This window comes from Bos grunniens, chromosome 15 (genome assembly GCF_055505025.1).
Source record: "Bos grunniens cultivar Pamir isolate PY7600 chromosome 15, Bosgru_T2T1.0, whole genome shotgun sequence".
Taxonomy (NCBI): Eukaryota; Metazoa; Chordata; class Mammalia; order Artiodactyla; family Bovidae; genus Bos; species Bos grunniens.
In genome coordinates this window covers 70996419-71008891 of record NC_141179.1, presented here as the reverse complement: position 1 = coordinate 71008891, position 12473 = coordinate 70996419, and the positions used below count along the sequence as shown (strand labels likewise).

At 39.0% G+C, this 12473-nt stretch overlaps 1 protein-coding gene across 10 annotated transcripts in view; it reads left to right on the top strand.

Moving 5' to 3' along the window:
- Positions 1–12473, top strand: part of LRRC4C (leucine rich repeat containing 4C) — a 1485185-nt gene that overhangs the window by 1425300 nt on the left and 47412 nt on the right. The gene's annotated exons all lie outside the window — the stretch shown is intronic.

Below are 12473 nucleotides of genomic sequence, written 5' to 3'. Positions count from 1 at the left end.
TATTATTAATTTCTAATAGCCACTCTGCAAACTTGGCAATGCTGTCATATGAATCTCCTACTGTGTTATACTTAACAAAACTAAATTTGTTATTCAAATATCTAAACATTCAATGCAAAAAAATAACAATTATTTATAAAGCACCTACTATGTTCCTGGCTTAATTTTAGGCATAAACACATGGGTTATATCAGTGGGGAAAAATAAAGACAGGATCTCTGTTCTTGTTAAGTGAGGGAAGATGAGTAAAAGAAATAATACATAGGAAAAAAAGGTTATTGAGTTGGTTGAGTGAGATAAATGCTATATTAAAAGAAAAAGTGGAGGCGGTAAGTGGAATAGTGATGAGGAAAGATAAGGTACAAAATTTTCAACAACTGGCTTAAGGGAGCATCTTATGAGAAAGTGACTTTTAAGCAAAGAGTGAAAAGAATTGAGGAAATGGACTCCATAGATTTGAGAGAGAGTGGTTCCAAATTGAGAGAATGGGCAGGGTTTATTCAAGGAATACCATGGAGTCAGGTGGGACTGGAAAGGAGATAGGAAGGGGAGAGAGTTGTAATGAAAAGACAGTGAAGTCATGATATAGGGATGGTATAAAGCCTTTCAGGTCGTTGGAGGGACTATGTTTTTTACCTTTAGTGAGATGGACAGCCAGTGGTGGGTTTTGATTAGAGAGGACCCTGACTTGGCTTGTATTTTTAAGTAAGTATCCTTGTAGTTTCGTTAAGAATTCATAATAGCAGGACAGATATAGAAACTGGAGACATACTAAGTCATATATGTTATAAGAAGAGAAATTTTAAAAGTAGAAGGAAAGAATCCAGGTAAGAGCTAAAGTTGTCTTTGAAAACCAGTTTAGAAACTTCCCTGGTACAGTGCTTAAGACTTTGCCTTCAAATGCAGGGGTTGTGGGTTTGGTCCTGGGTTGGGGAGCTAACATCCCACATGCCACACAGGCAAAAAACCAGAACGTAAAACAGGAGCGATATTGTAACAAATTCAATAAAGACTTTAAAAATGGTCCACATCAAAAAAAAAAATCTAATTTAAAAACTTAAAAATTTAAAAACTAAACCCCAATCTAATCATGTTATTCCACTGCTTGAATAGCATGCTCAGCTCCCTTTAACTATCAGGGAATCACTGGTTTATTCGTTCATCTTATTATATGTAAATGTTCCTAGATAGCTACTGTTTGCCAGACACTGTCCTAGGTGTAGGTGATGAGGCATTGAAGGAAACACAGTGTCTCTGCACTCAGTGAGCTTACATTATAGCAGGGAAGACAATACAAGATTCCTTCCCTGTGTAATCCCACCCAGTTGAACGTCTCCATCCTTCATGTGCAGTCTTACTATACCTTCTGATGTTCTCAAAACATGCCAGATCTCCTCTTTATAACTAGGCAAAGCGGGTCATACTATTCTTACCTGAAATACCCTTGCCTCACTCACATCCTCCTTTGCCATCAGAGAACGTCTCATTCTCCTTCAAACTACTCAATGTATTTATTCTGCTGATACAGCTTTTGCATATTATCCATGTGACCTGTAAATGTGAGGGTCCCCTTTGATACCCTGGGGGCTTCTGAAGGACAAAACATCCTGATTTATCACCTTTATGGCCCCAGAATATAGCTCAGGGCAGGGCACAGAGTAGCTGAAGTCGTATATCCTAGTGATGGGTTGAGATGCTTTGGGAGTTCAAAATAAATTAAATGACTAAGGAATGTGTTGGGGAAACAAGAGAGAAACACATAAAACAATTAGAGAGCAGAAGACAGTATGTAATCAAGTGTTGAATTGCCGCAAACTGTGAATATATAGGGAGGAGACCTTGAGTTCTGGAAGCTTTAAGCAAGGCTGTGGTGCTGTGGGATTGGTTAGATTTCTGCAGCTCATCAAGGGCAAGCTTTTGCATTTAGTATGTCTAAATGCAGCACTAAAGGATCCGGGGCTGAGTGTCCAGATGATGAGAAAATGCCATCACTTCTTCCCAGGTGGCACTAATGGTAAAGAATCCACCTACCAATGCAGGATACAAAAGAGATGTGGGTTCCATCCCTGGGTTGGGAAGATCCTCTCAAGGAGGGCATAGCAACCCATTCCAGTATTCTTACCCGGAGAATCCCAATGGACAGAGGAGCCTGGCAGACTGCAGTCCATAGGGTCACAAAGAGTTGGACACGACTTAGTGACTGAGTGACTGAGCACGCACAGAAGAGAGACTGCCTTGATGAGACAGTCTCCAACATCCCTAGAGAAGTGAGAGTCTGACTTCAAATGGTTTCCATCTGTAGGTTGTTAGTCTAGGTTTGAATCATGTTTTTTTAGGGGTAGGTGAATTTAGCTGTGAATGTGACTAGATGGAAGATTTCCCAGAAATCAGAACATGAATCTGGTTTTCCCTTCTCATTGGGGAGCCTGGATGTTAAGACAGCAGAGTGACCATTTCCTTTTTCCATTTTTTTCTGTGAGATTTGGAATTATTAAAACATCTAGGCGACTTTCTGAATTTTCATTTAATGGTAAATTTAGTTGCTGATGTTAAACTTTTGCTTTGTGGGTAAGCAGCCTCATGTGTTTGACACAATCAAATATATTATGCAATCACCGCTTGATGGGGTTAGTGCTCAAAGTGGGTAAGAGGTAATTCTTGATGATAAAGTAAGATTATGTTACCTTGAAATAGAAGAGACTAGTTACATTCATGCCATCTCTCCTTCTAACTATATTGTGCCATTAATCTACACACTTTACTTTTTACATAATTACTGCAGCAAATTATAATGAAAGGAAAGAAGGTTTGAGGTTGAAAATTACAGATTTAGTACCACCCCCATCACAGAGTGGCTCTGTGACTCTAATGAAAGCATTTGACCTCGGTTCCTTCTCTGAAATGGAAATATTATTTATAAATTCTTTGACCTGTCTCCTGGGAGAATCAAGTAAGCTAATGAGTAGGAAAATACTTTGCTATAATGCAATAAAATATCCATTGGTTATTATTATGACTCTTGCACTTTTTCCTTTGTCTCTGTGAACGGCAATGTTATATGGATAAATACTAGACTGCAATTATGATCGTAGCATAGGAAGAAGATTTTAAAAACACACATGGGAATTTTCTATGGCTACTTTATAAATATGGTTTAAGGCAGAAAAAAAAAATATATATATATATATAACACACACACCCAGAGCTGCTGGCAACAGTACCTCCTTCAGATTCGTCATGAATTGTAGATGTTCTTAGCCATCTAACAGGCTCTGGTGACAGTTTTGAAAAGGGATATCTCATGTTTCTGGAGGATTCTAAACTCATCCATTTATTTGGGAATTAAGCAATAACACTGGGGATATGGCTTCTACATGTGAAAGTGATTCCTGGTCTTCAATTTTATTTAAATCGTGAAACCTAGGTTAAGTAGTCAAGGCCACAGAAGAAAGCAGGTTTACATTGTACACCTATGACATTTCATTCATGTGGGAGCTAAGAATGGATTTTATGCCATTTGGTTTGTGTGCCTCACATACTTTATTCCATATCTTGTAATAAACTATAATGGAAAAGAATATAAAATATATATATATATATATATATATATGGAAAACTGAATCACTTTGCTATAAAGCAGACTCTAGCACATTTTAAGGAGAAGGCAATGGCACCCCACTCCAGTACTCTTGCCTGGAAAATCCCATGGACAGAGGAGCCTGGTGGGCTGCTGTCCATGGGGTCGCAAAGAGTTGGACGTGACTGAGCGACTTCACTTTTCACTTTCATGCATTGGAGAAGGAAATGGCAACCCACTCCAGTGGTCTTGCCTGGAGAATCCCAGGGACGGGGAAGCCTGGTGGGCTGCCGTTTATGGGGTCGCACAGAGTCGGACATGACTGAAGCAACTTAGCAGCAGCAGCAGCACATTTTAAGCCAACTCTACTTCAATTTAAAAAAGAAATTTTCATATTTTTTAATAGCTTTTACAAATATCTTAAGATATTATTAGATATCTTAATTGAAATATGTGCTGTGCTCAGTCACTCAGTTGTGCCCATCTCTTTGAGACCCCATGTACCACCAGACTTCTCTGTCCATGGGGTTTCCCAGGCAAGAATACTGGAGTGGGTTGCCATTTCCTCCTCCAGAGGATCTTCCTTACCTGAAGATGCAGCGGAAGTCTCCTGCATTGGCAGGCAGGTGTTTTACCACTAAGCCACCTGGGAACCCCATTTTAATTTAAAAGTTTTTCCAAAAATAAGCTATGGGGAACAAATATTAATGTAAATGTTCTGGATAAAGGGAGCCCTTGGTCTACTTTCTCACTATATATTACATACTTCCTCCTTGACCTTGGAAAAAGTATATTTTTTCCAAGAGCATGTAGCAGGCTCTGAGAAGTCACATAAGAACTACCTATTCTGTTGTGAACAAAAACACCCGCATTTTATTTCTTACTCATGCTTTGGGAAGATAAAGTGAGCCTGAAAATTCCAGAGGCAGAAGTGTCAGCTCTCTGGTCAACTTGCACTTGGTAGCCAGTTAGAATGTTTCTTTTCCCATACCTTGGATTTCTAATGTCTTAACCCCAGAACACCCTTATGGTAGCCCTTGGATTTCTCATAGCATCTCTCTAACCTTGGAGACATGAAGACTAGTAGCTTTTGTTGCACCCCAGAGATAATTCTGGAATGTCCTCTTATCTCACTTTTTCCTCTATCCAGTTTGCCTTTCCTCTCCAGTTTTTTCCTATTTCTTCTCTTCTTCTCTTAGTGCAGCTTTACTTGAGGCCTGTGCCCTTTAGTTCTCTGTGCAATGAGTAGCTTACTTTCACTGAGGATATAATTTTGAGGCTTCGATTTAAAATAGACCCTGCAGATGTTTTCACTAAGTGAGCCCTTTCAAGCATCTCGTTGGGTGCATGAGGTGCTCTCCTTTTGTATTTACCACTGGAACAGAGTTTCCATCCAAATTAATGTGCAGCTATGACTTCAGGGGTACAAAGCAGGGATTGTGTGATGACTCACTGGGTAAACAGTTTTTAGTTGCTTTGAACAATTCCTGTGTGTGTCTTGGGTTAGAGGAGAAGATAAACAAATATTCATAAGCAGGAGCCCACTCACCCATCCCACCCCTTTCAGGTAGGGTTTTAGCAATATTATCACGCATGGGCAGAAGGCGACTCTGTTCAGTAATACCTCCCATGCAGACTTTTCTGGCAGCGCTGTCTATATTACATTATTGTAAAGCCAGGCTAACATTATGAGCTTATCTTCTTGCACAAAAGAAATTAAATGTGTCTCATAACTAAAGTTTAACATTAGCTTGTGTCTCCAAAGAGAAGGGCAATTAGAAAGTTTCCAAATTAACATTCTAATAATATAGCAGGAATCAGTGCTAGTCAGGGGTTTGTTTGCAACAAAATGACCTGTCTTTATATATATTTAGTGCCTATAAAGAAATGGTATGAAATATGAATTTTACCAGTGATGTTGCAGTTTATATATATATATTTTTTTCTTTTTTTTTTAATGTGGGAGACTAGAGGTTGGTCAATGGAGAAGGCAATGGCACCCCACTCCAGTACTCTTGCCTGGAAAATCCCATGGACAGGGGAGCCTGGTAGGCTGCAGTCCACAGGGTCGCTAAGAGTCAGACATGACTGAGCAACTTCACTTTCATTTTTCACTTTGATGCACTGGAGAAGGAAATGGCAACCCACTCCAGTGTTCTTGCCTGGAGAATCCCAGGGACGGGGGTGCCTGGTGGGCTGCCGTCTATGGGATCGCACAGAGTTGGACACTACTAAAGCGACTTAGCAGCAGCAGAGTTGGTCAAGAGGTAGAGGGTGTGTTTCATAGTCACTCAGTCATGTTCAATTCTTTTGCGACTCCACAGACTGTAGCCTGCCAGGCTCCTCTGTCCATGGGATCTCCCAGGCAAACATACTGGAGTGGATTGCCACTTCCTTCTCCATGGAATCTTCCTTTCCCAATAGTCAAACCTGAGTCTCCTGCATTGCAGGCAGACTGTTTACCATCTGAGTCACCAGGGAAGCCCGTGATTCATAGAGATAACAGATTATACAACAGAAAAGTAAACTTGGTGTGACTGACAAATGGGTTTTTTCCCCAAAATAAACATGCACATTAAATAGACTTTATCAAATCAAAGTATGCATTTATATGTACTATATATACACATATTTTCATATACCTACTAAAATGCAAAATGTGCACACCTCAGTGGTGAAAATGGTAATTAAATAAATTTATCTCAGGTAATTTCATACCTTAGGATTGACTCCCCACTTCTCAAATATTTATACATTAAAAGTCCATCTTGCAGGACTCCCCTGGTGGTCCAGTAGTTAAGACTCTGCCTTCTAATGCAGGTTTTGCTGACTTGATCCCTGGTTAGGAAGCGAAGATCCCATATGCCTAGAGGCAAAAAAAAAAAAAAAAAGCAAATCATAAAATTGGTCCACATCAAAAACATCTTTAAAAAAGCCCTCTATCTTGTGTAAGAATTGATCCCCTAATCAGAGTTCTAAAATAATGTATATATGTACTGATATCTATATCCTTCCCTGTGCAAGAATTTCATTTTTATATAATACTGAAACTGTATGGAAAAAATTGTCTACCAAGTGACTGGCAAGTCAGCTATTAATAGTTAACAGAATACATAAACCCTTTCAAGATTCCAGGGTCCTCCCACTTGGAGCTCACAATGCCCTTGAAACATAAAATGCAATATCATATTAGTCTTTGGACCTTATAGTCTCATATGTAAGTGTATATAAATGTATATAAATCCATGTGTATGCATACTATTTAGTTTTTATAGCTATTATGAATTAAAAGGCTCCATTGAAATGTTATTTTGTGAAAGTCAAGGGTTAGAATTGCTCATGCAAAAATTAAAGGAGAAAAACGAAAATAAATATGAGACCCAGGGTAACTCCAGCCTGTGCCCTTCTGTGAGGTGATATGAAGGTGGTGGCTTTTAATTAAAATGGAGCCGCTGTGTCACGGCAGCAGTGATTTGATTTTGCCTGCCTGTCCTGCTCAGAAATTATAGATTGAAAAGATGTAATTAACAGAAAATTAAAGATTCTCCTTCATTCTTAGTTACGTAAAGGATTCCTGTGCTTTTCCTCTTCCAGCTCCCACTTCTCAGCTGGTGTGGAGCCTTTTAAGTTGCCTTTTCACACCACATGAGTCAGTGGCATTAATTAGCAAAGCAGGACTATGATCATTAACTCTGATATGAGGTTTCTCTTCCCCATCTGACCCTGCACAGAGCAAGAAGAATTTGTCAGACTAGAAGGCCGGGAACCTTTTTGTCCTCTGTGCTTCTAGCTTTAATAAACTCCAAAGAAGCCCCCTTCATACTGTGGAAATGGTCAGGGTCCTTTCCTTCCCTGTGATGCTACCAATCCACACAGATGTGGAGTGAGTTCATTGATTTGGAGGTGTTTGGATCCGAACTAGGGCCAGTCTGAAAGAGCCCCTCTTGATCATCCCCAGATCACTCTGCTACTTTGGCCACTGTGCATCCCTACACAGAGCCCCCCTTTTTTTATTCTTTGCCATATGACTGTAAACCAAATGACTCTCCCCCAAATTTTAATCTTTCAGTGAACTTGCATATCATATCACTGTGTCTGTAAATGGTCCTTTTTCTAACACTGGCTGGTCCCCATTTGATTTTGCCAAGAACCTCGGAATAAACTCTGCCTCTCAGTGAAACAAATTTCTTCTTCAATTATGTCCCTTTTTTGTTTCCTGATTTCAAATCTCCTTTCCTCAGGAAAAAGTACTGTGCGTAAGGAAGTTGGGAGTGAAAGGGCCCACATCTTGAGAAACACATTTTCTACTCTGCTTTAATAGATATTTGAACAGGGATCCAATATTTTATTTCATTTTTATTGGGGTATGTTTGGTTTGCAATATTGTGTTAGTTTCTGCTGTACAACAAAGTGAATCAACAATATGTATACATACATCCCCTCCCTCTTGAACTTCCGTCACTCCCACTCCCCATCCCACACCTCTAGTTCATAACAGAGTACTGAGCTGAGCTCCCTGTGCTATACAGCAGGTTCCATCTATTTTACACATGATCGTGTATACATGTCAATCTTACTCTCCCTCCCTCGCCGTCCCCTAGTGTGTACACATTTTCTGTGTCTGTGTCTCTATTCAATCCACACCTTATCCTATTATTCATTATTTTTTCTTTCCATGCTGCTTCCCCAGCCTTTCTCCAAAGCCCTTTGTGTATAGAATATCACCACTGGTGATTTCTGTGGGGAAACATGTCCTAAACTAGAAAATGAGGAACCACCTAGGCCCGCCTTCTGCTGTGGCTTTTTTCTTATTTCCTTAATGCCTTGTATTAGTGACTAATTTTCACGTTGACACATTTATCCAAACATAGCATCGCATGTTTACAAACATCTAAGCTGGAATTAATTAAATCAAGGGCTGTAAAAATAGCTATTAATTATTATCTTCATCCCATTATTTTGAGGGTATGCAAATGAGCAATATTTTCCATTCCACATCTTCGCTGATACACAGTGCCACCACTTTCTACATCTGCTACAGTCTTATGGAGAAAAATGGTCGAAACAGAGCCTGTGTGCTTTCAAGGAAAACCTCTGATTTGGAAGAGAGCAATTTTCCCCGTTGTGGGAGCAATTTGCAGAATTCTAGGTCATATACAGGGTGGAAAGTCTTAGGTCTTCTGACAAAGGACCGGGAGTGATAAGGTCAATAGTTGGTATTACTGAGGAATATATAGTGGGCATGCTTTAATTGCACTCCTGGGTGCCCCTGTTGAAATGCCTGTTCACTTGATTGATGTGGAATTCCCTGAAGCCTCTGGCCCAAAGGGTCATCATGCAGGGACAGGATGGGTAGGAGCATTCAATGAGCCAGGGATGCTCCTGGATGAACTTACATTAGCTCACACTACAGCAGTAACTTTGACTCTTTTTGATTGTGAGCCATAATAAAAGTACATTTTACATCTCAACCCAGTTATAAACACATATTTACAACCCTGTTATAAACACACATATATCACAAAACAATTTCCAATATACAATGCCCTCTGATATCTTCTTTCATTTTATTTGAAGCAGGTCATGAGCCATCAGTCGATTTCATGACCAACGAATGGTCATTACCCAGTTTGAAAACCATTTTCTTATAGGGCTGCAATGCTGCAGCTTGTTCCCATCACTTGCCTATGCATTATCCTGTGTGCTCATCACAGCTGCCTGATGCTATGAGAGTCTTGAAGCATTTTGAATACTAATACTTCATGTTTTAGCAAGAGAGGTACACATATCAGAAGCATTAATGTTCTTGACATTTCACAAGTTGAACACACTCAGGTAACCAGCACCTACAACAGGAAGCTGGCAAAAGTCTCCACCTCAGATGCCCCCTTGGGATGTTCCCCAAGGATGTTGACTGTCCTGACTTCTAAGGGCCTGGATGGAGTTTGCCTGTTAGGTTATATTCACATGTTTTTTTGTGCTTTATATAAATCATATGATATTCTTTTGTATCTGGCTTTTTTTGTTCACATTATATTTGTGAGATTCATTCATATTGTTGTGAGACCATTAAATTTGAGATTGTTCATCTTCATTTCTATATCTTATTCCTCTGTATGCATATACACAACTTACCCAATTATTGGATGATGCACTTTGGGACAGTTATGGTTTTGGCCTATAAGGACTAAATAGCTCTGCTGTAAACATTCTAATACATGCCTTTGACAAACCCAAGTACACATCAATATTGGCTGTAGATACCTGGGATAGGAATTATTGCATCATAGGGCATGACTGTGTTCAGCTTTATTAAAACAACCAATTTTCTAAAGTGGTTGAACTAGTTTATGTTCTTACCAGCAGTGAGATGCTTTTAATTCTTATGAAGCAGTTCATTTTCTACACAGGAAAAACAAGGCTTAGGACTGAAGCAGGTTACCAAAGTCACAGAGCTAATATATTACAGGATTAGAACTAATATTGAATTGCAGAGTCAAAGTCAATGGCTTTGTTTGTTTTTTCCTCTCTGTTCCTTATTAACACTTATGGAGGTCTTTAAAAAGGTCACTTGTCCATTTTTCATCTTCTCCAAATCCTCTCACATACATGGACACGCAGACACACACACACACTCTTTCCTCCATGTAGATATACATATAGCCTCCCACAACATACACAGACACAAGCACAAATGCATACAAACAGATATATACACCCAGATACACACAGGCATGTTTAGAAGCAGATACTTACAGACACACAGATAGACATACACATACACATATAGCTGTGAACATGGAGACACACAGATACAGGAGCTACACAAACACAGATACACATCAAGATACACACACAAGTCCTTTGGCATACTTGGTTATATGCCACATTTTTTCATATTTCATACTTTGGCCAACAAAAGAATATGTTCTTTAAGATTATATTTGTAGGATGCATGGATTCTTAGTAAACACATGTGCATAACTTAGTTTACAGTGATTTCATTTTTACAGTTTTAAGTTTTCTGGAGAAATACATTTATACTCTACTTTGGTAACATGCCCTGAGCTTAACTACTGCTGCTTAACTCCTAGATTGGTATCAAACTTGTTCATTCAGTATCTACTGGATATGCTAATGTTCACTTAATTCATAAGCTATAATATCTAATGTAGGGGTTTATTGTCCCCCTGAGGAACACTTTCTATTCATGTTCTTCTGATCTATGGAGAGGAGATGTCTTTGTCAATGACTGAAATGTAGATCCTACAATTTGAAGATATATATATATATATATATATATATAAAATAGAAAACTAAATATGTATATATACATACTAATATATGTAGATATATTTATACATATATATTTAGTTTACTATTGTTGTGTAATAAATTACTACAAATGTATTAGATTAAAACAGCATATCTCATGAAAAGATGCTCAACACCACTAGTTATTAGAGAAATGCAAATCAAAACTACAATAAGATATCATCTCATACTGGTCATAATGGTCATTGTCAAAAAGTCTACAAACATTGAGTGATGGCGAGGGTACGGAGAGGAATGTAAATTGGTGCAGGTACTATGGAGAACAGTATGGAAGTTCCCTAAAAAATGAAAAATAGAGCTGTCACATGATGCAGAAAGCCAAGTCCTGGCATGTATTCTGAAAAAAGCTTAATTCAAGAAGATACATCCACTGCAGTGTTCATTGCAGCACTATTTACAATAGCTAGGATCTGGAAGCAACCTAAATGTTCATCAGCAGAGGAATGAATAAAGATATGGTACATATATCAGTAGAATATTACTCAGCCATTAAAAATAATAAAATAGTGTCACTTTTAACAACATAGATGAACCTAGAAATTGTCATAAAGTAATTCAGACAGAGAAAGGCAAATATCATATGATGTTGCTTATATTTGGAATCTAAAAAATGGTACAAATGAATTTATTGACAAAACAGAAATAGAATCACAAATGTAGAAAATAAACTTAAGGTTACCAGGAGAAGGGGGCGGGGGGGATAAATTGTGGGATTAGGACTGACATGTATGTGCTACTGTATATAAAATTGATAACTAATAAGAACATATTGGTACTCTGGGAACTCCTTTCAATACTCTGTAGTGACCTATATGGGAAAACAATTTTAAAAGAGTGAATACGTGTATATGTATAACTAGTTTACTTTCCTGTACAGCAGAAACTAACATAGTATTGTAAATCAACTAAAGTCCAATAAAATCTTTTTTAAAAAAGCATAGAGTTATCATCCCAGTTTTGGGACAGGATTCTGGGCACGGTATTTGACTAGATTCTCAGCTCAAGGTTTCAAAAGCCTGCAGTCATGGTAGCTGACAGACTCCAGGTAGAGCTGGGGGTTCTTTTATAAGCTGAAGCAATTCGTGGTAGAATTCAGTTCCGTGGAGCTTAGGACTCAAGTGCTGGCTCTCTTGCTGGCTGTCAGCTGGGTGACATGCTTAGTTCCTAGAGGCCACGGGTAGTTCTTTGTCACATCGCCCTTTAACAACAACCAGCGGCTTAGTTCTAGGAAGCCAGGAGAGGACTCTCTTGTTAGAATCTCCCCAGGCAGATCTTATGTTGTTGTTTTTCAGTCACTCAGTCACATCTGACTCTTTGCAACCCCATGGACTGCAGCATGCCAGGCTTCCCTGTCCTTCACTATCTCCCAGAACTTGCTCAAAATCATGTCTGTTGAGTCAGTGATGCCATCCAACCAGCTCATCCTTGGTTGTCCTCTTCTCCTCCTGCCTGTTCTTTCCCAGCATCAGAGTCTCTTCCAGTGAGTCAGCTCTTCCCATCAGGTGGCAAAAATATCGGAGCTTCAGCATCAGTCCTTCTGATAAATATTAAGGTTGATTTC